The sequence below is a fragment of the Pteropus alecto genome, unplaced genomic scaffold, assembly GCF_000325575.1.
Source record: "Pteropus alecto unplaced genomic scaffold, ASM32557v1 scaffold511, whole genome shotgun sequence".
Lineage (NCBI taxonomy): Eukaryota > Metazoa > Chordata > Mammalia > Chiroptera > Pteropodidae > Pteropus > Pteropus alecto.
In genome coordinates this window covers 912,755-922,748 of record NW_006431911.1, presented here as the reverse complement: position 1 = coordinate 922,748, position 9,994 = coordinate 912,755, and the positions used below count along the sequence as shown (strand labels likewise).

The 9,994-nt window shown below is 39.2% G+C and overlaps 1 pseudogene; it reads left to right on the top strand.

The window, feature by feature from the left end:
- Window positions 1-7,239: 7,239 nt before the first annotated feature.
- Window positions 7,240-7,358, top strand: LOC112472299 (annotated as a pseudogene).
- Window positions 7,359-9,994: the final 2,636 nt, after the last annotated feature.

The following is a 9,994-nucleotide window of genomic DNA, read 5'->3' as shown; positions in this document are numbered from 1 at the left end:
ATTCCGTATGCTTTACTTTATTTTTTTATTTTTAATTAATTAATTTTTTTAATGGCGACGTCGGTTTACAAAATCCAGTAAATTTCCCATGCTGTGTTTGTTGAGCTCAGGCTTGATCACATAAGCATTCGCTTCACAGTAATTGGTTAGGCTATATGTTTAGGTTGTACGTGGCTTTTGTAAGGATGTAATGTTTTACGGTCAAAAAGTTTGAAAGAGAAAAAGAAGGAACAGTGAGTGGGAGGGAAGGCGGGAGAAAAGAAAGGAGGGAAGAGGGAGGAAAAAAGTGACAGAGGGGGCAAGAAAAGAAGAGCCTAAGTACACATTGTATAACTGTCAACTATTATTATCTGAAACAACTCCCTACGCTTTGGGTGCATTTTTGAATGTAGGATCAAGATACTTATCAGTAAGAGGTACTGACTGACATTGTCATTGGTACGCACGTATGACCAGCTCTTTTTTTGAGGGGGGCTTACTTTTGTGGAAAACAGCTCAGTGTTGCACCTCTTATTCCTCTTAAAACTTTTTTATTGTGAAATAGCACAAACACACACAAAGTTAGAAAGAATGATATAATACCCGCATACTTATCACACAGCTTTATAATTCTTTATATTGTGTCCTATTTGTTTTGGTTATTAAGGAAAAAATAACTAGTTATACAATTATGCAACTGGAACACCCCTTCCCCAATATGGGCACCTTACCTCGCCATGGTACTCCCCTTTCCAACCATCGTTATTAACAGTTTATTGTTTCCATGTATTTTATACAAATATCGTTTACACTATTATTTTGCATGTTTTTTAAATTATGTTTTACTCATTGTTATGGTTTTGATACAATGGCTCTGTTATTTATTTACTATAGTATTCTGTGTGACCATATGATACATATTTTATTCATTCTCCATTTATCATATATTTAGATAATTTTCATCATTTTTTGCATTAATAAGAAATACTAGAAAGAATATTCCTATACTAATCTATTACATAAATAATTTTTCTAGATAACTCCCTAAAGATGGAATTGGTCAATCAGAGGATAGTGCATCTTCAACTTTACCATCTATGACCAAATTATTCTCCCAAGCATCCATTTTTCCTATTTGCACTCCCAATGGCAGCATATAATAATGCTCATCTCTTAGTATCTTTACCAGAACTTTGTATTATCTACCATTTATGACTTTTATGAATTTGAGAATGTGAAATAAATATTGTTTGAAGATACACTGCCCTAAACACTAACAAGGTTATACATATTTTCAAATGTTTCTACCATTATAATCTCCTCCCATGTTAATTGCTTATTTATTGTTCTGTCTATTTTTCTTTTAGGCCATTTTTCTTTTCATCTTTCTCACTGATTCCTAAGCAGTCTCTTAAAATTATTCTCTGACATCTTATTTTTCTACTCTGGTAAGCAAATTCTTTAGGTAAAACTTTAAGTTGACATATGGCATACAGACAGAAGAGTACACAAATCATAAGTGCACGGCTCAGTAAATTTTCACAAAGGTACCGGTGGCCACTTCGCAAAATAGAACATGACTAGCACCCAGAATATCCTCTTCTGCCCCCCAAAGGTAAACATTATCCAAACCCTTGCAATATTTTTGCCTGTTTTTGAACTTTATATAAATGGAATGACCCACTACGTACTGCCTAGCGTGTAGCTTCTTTCATTCAATAATATTCTTGAGAGATTCATCTATGTTATTTGTTTTCTCGGATATATTATATTCTATTTTGCTAATATCTTACAATTTATGTATCTAGTCTACAGTTGTTGTAATATTTGGCTGGTTGCCAGTCTGGGGAGCTGTTGCAAAGAGTGTTACTATGAATATTTTTGTACATGTGTGGTAAACATATGTATACATTTTTGCAGGGCATATAGCTAGAAATGTGATAGCCGGGTCATAGGGTATTATATGTTCAACTCTAGTAAAGCCTTCCAAACAATTTTCAAAAGTAATAGTTTCAATTTATGCTCCTCCCTGCAGGCTTGCCGAAACTTAGTAGTAACTTATCTTTCCATTTAAAGCGTCCTGGTGCGCATGTAATGGCATCTCGGTAATTCGCACCTCCCTGCTAAAGTTCATCACTTTTCGAATATCCTCTCTCACACTGTGACTTGCTTTTTCATTCTTTTTATGCTGCCCTTTGATGAACAGACATTCTTAATTTTAAAGTAGTATACCTTTTACTTTTTAAGTAGTAGTTTTTGTGTTTAAAAATATTTTGCTACCTCCAAGGTCATGAAGAAAGAAGTCTCCTGTGGTTTCTTCTAAATGTTTGATGGTTTTTACCTTCCACATACACATCTTCAATTCATCTGAGATTTGTGTGTGTGTGTGTGTGAGTGAGGAGAGAGAGAGAGAGTGTTAGTTGGGGGGGGCAAGAAACTCAGCATCATTTATTAAAGAGACCATCTTTGCCCCATTACACTGAAGCAACCCCTTTCTCATAATTCGAGTGACAAGTGTGGGTCTATTTCTGGACCTTCTATTCTGTTTGTCTATTTGTCTATTCTTATGTTAATATCACAGCATCTTAAATTCTATAGCTTTACAATAAGTCACAATATCTAATGATACCTTATAAGTCTTTTAAGTTCATTCTTATTACCGAAAATATTCTTGACTATTTCTGGTCCTTTTCATTTCCAGACATATTTTAAAATCTGCTTGTCGATTTTTTAAAAAGGCTAAGATTATAGTATATTTGTAAATCTGTAGATCAATTTGGGGAGAACTGGCATATGTACAATATTGAATCTCCCAGTCCATAAACATGATATATTCCTCCATTTATTTAGGTCTTTTTAATTTCTCTCAATAGTGGGGTTTTTTTTTTTTTTGCATTTTTTATTAGATTTATTCCAGGTATCTGACATTTTTGATGGTATTGTAAATGATATTTTAAATTTCATTTTCTACTTGCTTATTGCTGCCATGTAGAAATACGACTAACTTTGTATGCAGCAACCTTATGAAATGTACTTATTAATTCTTTCTAAATGAAATTATATTAGAAATGGCAGTTAGGTTTACCCCTCCGATTCCCAAAGCCTATTTAATGCATGATACACATGATATAAAGTATTAATAGTTCTATTTCAAATATACTGAATCACTGTTATGTGTATGGAAAATGGAACAATATAAGGCTCTGGGAAAATGTTGTAAAAGACATAGCGTTGGGTCTCATAGAAGTTACAATTCAGTGGAAGAGAGAATTAACTAAACCAGTATACAAATTAATGCGTAACGAGAAGCCGAGATGAGAGCTGGGCTAAAACGAAGGGACCAGTGGAGATAGGATGAAATACCTGACCCCTCCCCTGAGGTCCGGGACAACCAACTTGACGATCAGGCCAAAGATTGAAGGAAGAACATTCTGGATATGATGGTAAAGGAACTGGGACAGGATCGGTGTGGACGGTGCGGGAAAAGAGCACAGGAGGGGAGCATGAGAAATGCCATGCCAGATGACACAGTGCCTCGTGCACCATGTCATGTTTTCCTAAGAGCGAAGGGAAGGCTCTGAGAGACCAAAAGCAATGGAGTGTCACCATAGATTTACATATTACACAGCCCGGCCCATCTGCATGTGAACAAAAGATTGTACAGAACACAGGTTACGTGCAAGGTATCCAGTTAGCAGGCTACTGTTCTGATCCGGGAGAGAGATGACAGTGGCTAGACAGTGGCTCACATTATAGGGTGGCGGCAGCAGAGATGGAATAAAAGATAAATGCATGGGACAGTTTCTTAGATGCAGGATTACTGATAGGGCTGAGAGAAAGGGTGTGTCAAGAAGGAGTCCAAATTTTAAGAGCTACTTAGGAAGTGGAGTTGATTGAACGTTGAGGGTGAGGAATACAAGCGAGTAGGTGGCATCCAGAAACGTGGCTTGAACAATAGAGAGAACGGTGATTTAGACACTGAGATTCACTGAGACACAGCAAGAAGTTTAGGGAAAAAGGTGAGTTCCGTTTTGGACTTGTATCTGAGATGCTTTGGGTATTGCACGGGTACAAGGCAAGCAGGCAGTTTAAGGACAGGAGTCTGATACTTGGGAGCAGGGTGTCTGCAGTAGAGACAAAGGTATGGGAGTCACAATTTTGCAGCTTATGGCTGGCCCCATTGGCAGTGCTGAGATGGGACTCTGGGAAAGAAGCACCAGTAAGAACTAGGCTGGCAGGTCTGACCATCCCTTAGAGTCCAACCTCCTTTCAGCCAAGTGTTTATATAGCCCCCAAATGATACATACCTTTTCTGTGCAACCTCCCCAGTTTAATTACAGCCCTTCGTGGGTGGTTGCTTAGCGACTGAGAATCAGATTTACTAGTTACTATTTTCCTCCACTGTAAACCAAGGATTATGTAAAGAAAAGCAGAAGAATTATTTTCACATTTTAGCCTCTTTTGCAATCTTTTTGTTCCTATATGAGAACTAGTCTTTCACCATCCTCTCTAGCCTCCTCCTGCAATATACCAACATTTAAGAAATAAGATGCACAAGCCACACTTGCATATACCACTTCCATAACCTTTTGCAAACCCAGGGGGGAATTAGAAGGTTCATTATAGCTAATATTTATTTTTTGTTATTAAATTTTTACTGGATGCTAATAAAATAAAAAATTAAGTTTGATACAGGACTTGTGGAATAAACTCTTTATATTTCAAACTTTGTTAAAATGTGTCTAAACTTGGCTCACTTTCTCATTTTCGCTACATATAAAATAGTGGCCACATCAGCAGGTACTCAGTATGTTGACTATTATATTCATTAGGACTCTTGGCTGCAAGTGACAGAAACCCATCTGAAAATCACTGAAAGAAAAAAAGAATTGATCGACTTTGATAGTGGGGTAGCTCACCGAATCTAAGAAAAAGCTGCAGAATCTGAGAATTCATGGAACTCCACCATCAGGACACACTACCCATCGGGATTTCAACTTGTTTCTGCTTCTCTTTATGAGTTAATTTCATATATTGTTAGCTGAGATCATGCTCTCCCTGGGGTAGGGAAGATGTCACCCCGGTCCTAGTTTCCTTTCCACTCGAGTGGCTTTCTCCCCATGTCCAAGTAGCAAAGACAGGGAATGATGCTGTTTGGTCTTGCACCCCACTGAGATGACTGCCTTTTTGCCCAATCGCCTTGGTGGGGAGATGAGATATTTAATTGGACCAGGCCTGGGCTATGTGCCCAATCTGTAGCCAGAAGGAAAGATCTGCCACCAGAATAAGGAATGTGGCAAGTCTCGAGAGGCTAAGTACAATCACTACCATACGATCCACCGAATAGTGGTGTCGAGAATTCAATGTGATAATACCTCAGAATCATCATTATAAATGATAAATCTCATTGGGGAGTATTGTGTACATAGAATAAGATTGGGAGATGAATCCTGTACTCACTGAACATCCGTAGAAGTTTGAATGTTTTAAAAATATATTTGTAGTAAATTATTAATCTCTGAAAAATAGAATACGAAAGCCATTTCTGTTACTTTTGATCTCAAATTTGCAATTTTTAGCCTAGATTTTACTACATGCAATACAAGCAAAATAAAGGATAATCTAGGCCAATACTTTTTAATTTGGTGACTGAGCTAATTTTTTTCATGATCCATTAATCACATACTCGTATGGTATTCTCTTTATGAAATTGTTTCAAGAACACCAACATGACCATTAATTATAGAGTTGTGTAAATAGAAAGTCTACCTATAGCTATGATTCCTGGCAGGACTATACCCTAATAATATTTACTATAGCTTAATTCTCTTTACCATTCTTTCTTTAAAAATTTAAAAAATGAATTAAGTATGGGGGCTAAAAAGCCATATTTCAAACATGATAAAATCAAAAAACACTTTTTAAGATTCACTGACTGGAATGTGACCACTTAATCAATGATCAAAAAACTAATAAATTTCAGAATATGGTTAACAGCAAAATTTACAGTTTATGTGAATTTTGTTCCCCAGTCAAGTTTCACCAATAATTCACAATATACAATTAACAGAAGTAGTTTCATTATTTATAATACAAAGTCATTTTTATGTGAAATTAGCCAAGGATATAGTCATTTTACTCAGAAACATCGTCTGACTCTTAAGTAAAGCAAATTTGAGGTTAATAAAATCTTATACCAAACTTTAATGGAGCTTTAAAGAGGCCGTGACATTTGGAGAGATATATTACTTAAGTCAAACTTTTTAAAAAATGATTTTATATTTTGGATCTTGTATAAAACTATCTTTTGTAAATTTCTCTGGAACTTGAAGTGTAAGGAAACTTCTAATCTGGCTATTGCAGCTGATATGACTCTCAATATCATGAAGACAAATGATTGTAGGATTGTAAGTTCAGTGTCCTTTTGTCATGAAAATGATATTCTCTGTGCTACCGCTAATTTGATATGTCGCAGGTGCAGAGAGCATAGATTACGTGACAGTATAAAGACATAGACATTTGAAACCTCTGTAAACGTTTGCATGCCTTTTTCAAAGCTTGTAAAACTTGTCGGGATGTTAACAAGTAAATTGAGAAAGTAGCAGGACATGGGAACTGGAGTCAGAGTGGAAGACACGTTTACTGATGTGCCACCTTGGGCAAGTCCCTTAATGTCCCTGAGCCTTAGTTTTGTTTTTAAATGGAGATAATACCTACCTTGGAGTATTACTTATAGGATTAAATAAAATGATGCATAAAAAGCGTGGCATGCAGCCACTTCATAAATAGCTGCTGTTATTACTTGATTCTGTTACATGGAGCAAGCCTTAGCTATGAACATTTAATCTCGACTAAGAAGGTTGAGAACCAAAAGTTATTTTTGGACCTGTCACCAGGGACCAATTTAATGCCCAAAATGGCTTTTCTCAAGCATGTCAATGGATGTAATCATCACCCATGCCATCTTCAGAAGCACCAACCGATCCTAGTGAAGTCTAACATCCGGAAAGCACGTTCGATGGCCACATCCCACAGCTCTGAGTGCATCAGGACCCAATTATATGCTGCGTATCGGCCATGAATGCTCTTAAGCATACAACAAGAAGGCGTGACAAGTACCTGCCTCAGTTTACCCCCTCAAAACACTAGGCTTATCCTATACAATAAGAGTTCGAATTCTTGGGTGAACAGATGCCAGGGCCACACCATCAGTATTTTGTCTCAGTGGATCTAAGCTTCGGGTTTAAAAAGCTGCTCATAGTCTACGGCCATGCCACCCTGAACACGCCAAGTCTCGTCTGATCTCGGAAGCTAAGCAGGGTTGGGGCTGGTTAGTACTTGGATGGGAGACCACTTAGGAATACCAGGTGCTGTAGACGTTTAAAAAAATAAATTAAATAATAAATAAATAAAAAGCCGCTCAGATGAGCAGGAATCCATTGTTTTGTAATGCTTTTTTGTTGTTAACTATATCAACAGTTTCCCGCGTCCATAATTATCTTTTTACAACATAATGTTACATGGCTTCATAACATAGGTGTTCCGCTATAATTTGTTTCAGGCTTGTGATTGGTTTCTAACTGAAAGAAGGTAGCATATATATTAATACCCTTGCTATTTATAAAGGAACCTTGACTTGAGTCTCTGCCCAAGCATAGCCTTATGGTTTTGTGGAGAGGAAGGGTTAAGAGCATCGTGGGCTCTGGTGCTAACTTGAACTCACGCCCCAAGTTTGGACAAGCTGGTTAACAATGCACGTCCCAGTTTCTACATGAGTTAAATAAGGATGATCACAATACCACCTCATAAGGTTGTGGGGATGAGTCCATCTGAATATGGAACGTTCTTAGCACGGTGCCTACCACAACATAAACATTCAGTAAATCTTAAATATTGAGAGAAAAGAAAGAAAAAAGCAGCCTCTGCCATCTAGGAGCTGGGCGGGCCTTCCCAGCTGGGCCTGGCTGTTCTCCTACTGACCATAAACAATATCACAGAATGTCAGACAAGACCAGTTCAGTGACCCACTCTGTAATCATGCCTGAGCACAGACAAAACACGAACGCTGTCCAAACCACAAAATACGAAACGGTCCCACTCCCAGCAAATGAGTGACAGCTGCTTCTTTGCCAATTGCAACTTCAGCCTCAGTTTAGTCTTCCCCTAGGTAAGATGGACTCAAACACCCAATCATAAAATCCCCTCTTCCCGACGGTGTCCAATTCAGAGCAAAAGCCCACTTCCTTAACCCTGCCCCAGATCACCCAACAGAAGCCCAGGTTCTACCCGCCTCACTGAACTACATCGCAACTTTTGTAAAAGAGTCATTGCAACTTTTTATCAGAATACCGTTAACCACAGAACACACTCTTAGAATGTAAATCTGCACGTTACTTATGACCAAAACAAGAAAGAAAAAAGTATCTAGTTGTGCAGTCCAAGTTGTAAGGCCATAGGTTGTTACAATTCATAAATGAGGTGTTCCAGAAATTCATTTAAAGTTTGTTTCTAACATGAGTTTCCAAGTGAAAGCATATCATAAATGGTCATGAGATGTACCTTTCATCCCCAAAGCCTAATTAATCCCGAATACACGGCACAGTACTATTTCAAATGCATCATCACTTATATCTTCACGTCCACGTAAAAATACATTCTCACCACGGGAGGTCTATGTCACCAATGTCACCAAAATTAGCAGTACAGATTATGCTAGGTGCCAATAACTTAACTCTCTAAACTGCAGAAAAGATGTAATCAGGATAAATTATACCACACAGCAAGAAGGCTGGAATTAGGCAGCAGAGTTAATTCAGTGAGTTAGGGGCTCAGCAATGCATCAAGGACACAGGTGAGTGAGCTGGTGGTAACTTTTTGCCCTCATCCTCAGAGCGTGTCGGATGGCTAGCTTCATGGTGCCAAGATGGCTGCAGGATCTACCCACCTTCCCAGCCAGACAATAAAGTCCAGTAGGAAGAGACAGGAAAATCTTTTCCAGAAGTGCCCTCTCTCCCGCCCCGCCTGCATCAACTGGCAGCTTTGGAAAGAAAATGCTAACGTTCAGCCACAGGTTTTAAAAGTTCCCTGCTGTTCCAAATGTAAGCCCTACCGCATGAGCTTAACCGAGTTTTACGGCTGCCTGAGCTCTGGTGGAAGGTCTACCTGAGAACCCGAGAGGGCAAACACCTGAACAAAATTGGGGCTCTGCCAGCAGCCACGGGGCAGGAACAACAGAAGGCCACAGGTGAGCAACTAACTAGAGTTGCCACGTGGACACACCTTGCTGTAGCTAAGAGGAGGGACCTGTGCAGGTCAGTTACCCACTAGGTGACCTATAAGAAATAAAAGATTTGTTATAAAAGATTTGATTGCTATCTTAATCTTCTAATCCGCTGCAAAAGCTGGAAAATGAGGGGGAAAAGCACCTTATAAACTTCAGCTCAAGACTGTTTGATTAATTCAACAAGGAGGCTATTACACTGAAGGGGCTCTAATGCCAGTGGAGGCCTGTAAGGAACCCAAAATCTAAGCCTGTAAATGCCTCAAGGTTACGGAAAGCAAAACCCTAAGAACAAGCAATCACCATCAGCCGATCGGGCTTGAAGATACAGCCGATCGACAAACGCTTTCTTTCCTTTCACGCTTTATGTCTTTCCTCTGGCTCCTGTCAGCCGGATGCTCCTAACCACTTCCGGGGGGGCGCTGTCCGATTCAAATGAACTCGAAACATTTCGAATATGCCTCAGTTTATCTTTCACCAGTTATGGCATCAGAACAGGGACCCCGCCGCCCCGACGGCCCCCAGGAACAGTGAGCATCCAAGCATAGGTACCTGCGAAGCCCCTGGCCTTCGCCGCTTTCTCGCTGCGTCTGGTGGCGGCGGCACGTCCCCCTCGGTCCCCGACCTTAGCTCTGCAGCTCTTGCGCTCTGAGCTTTCTTCACTTCAGCATCTCTCTTAACAGACTAGGTCCAGAAACTGCCTGGAATCGGGCTGGTTCTGTCTTAAAAGCTGGG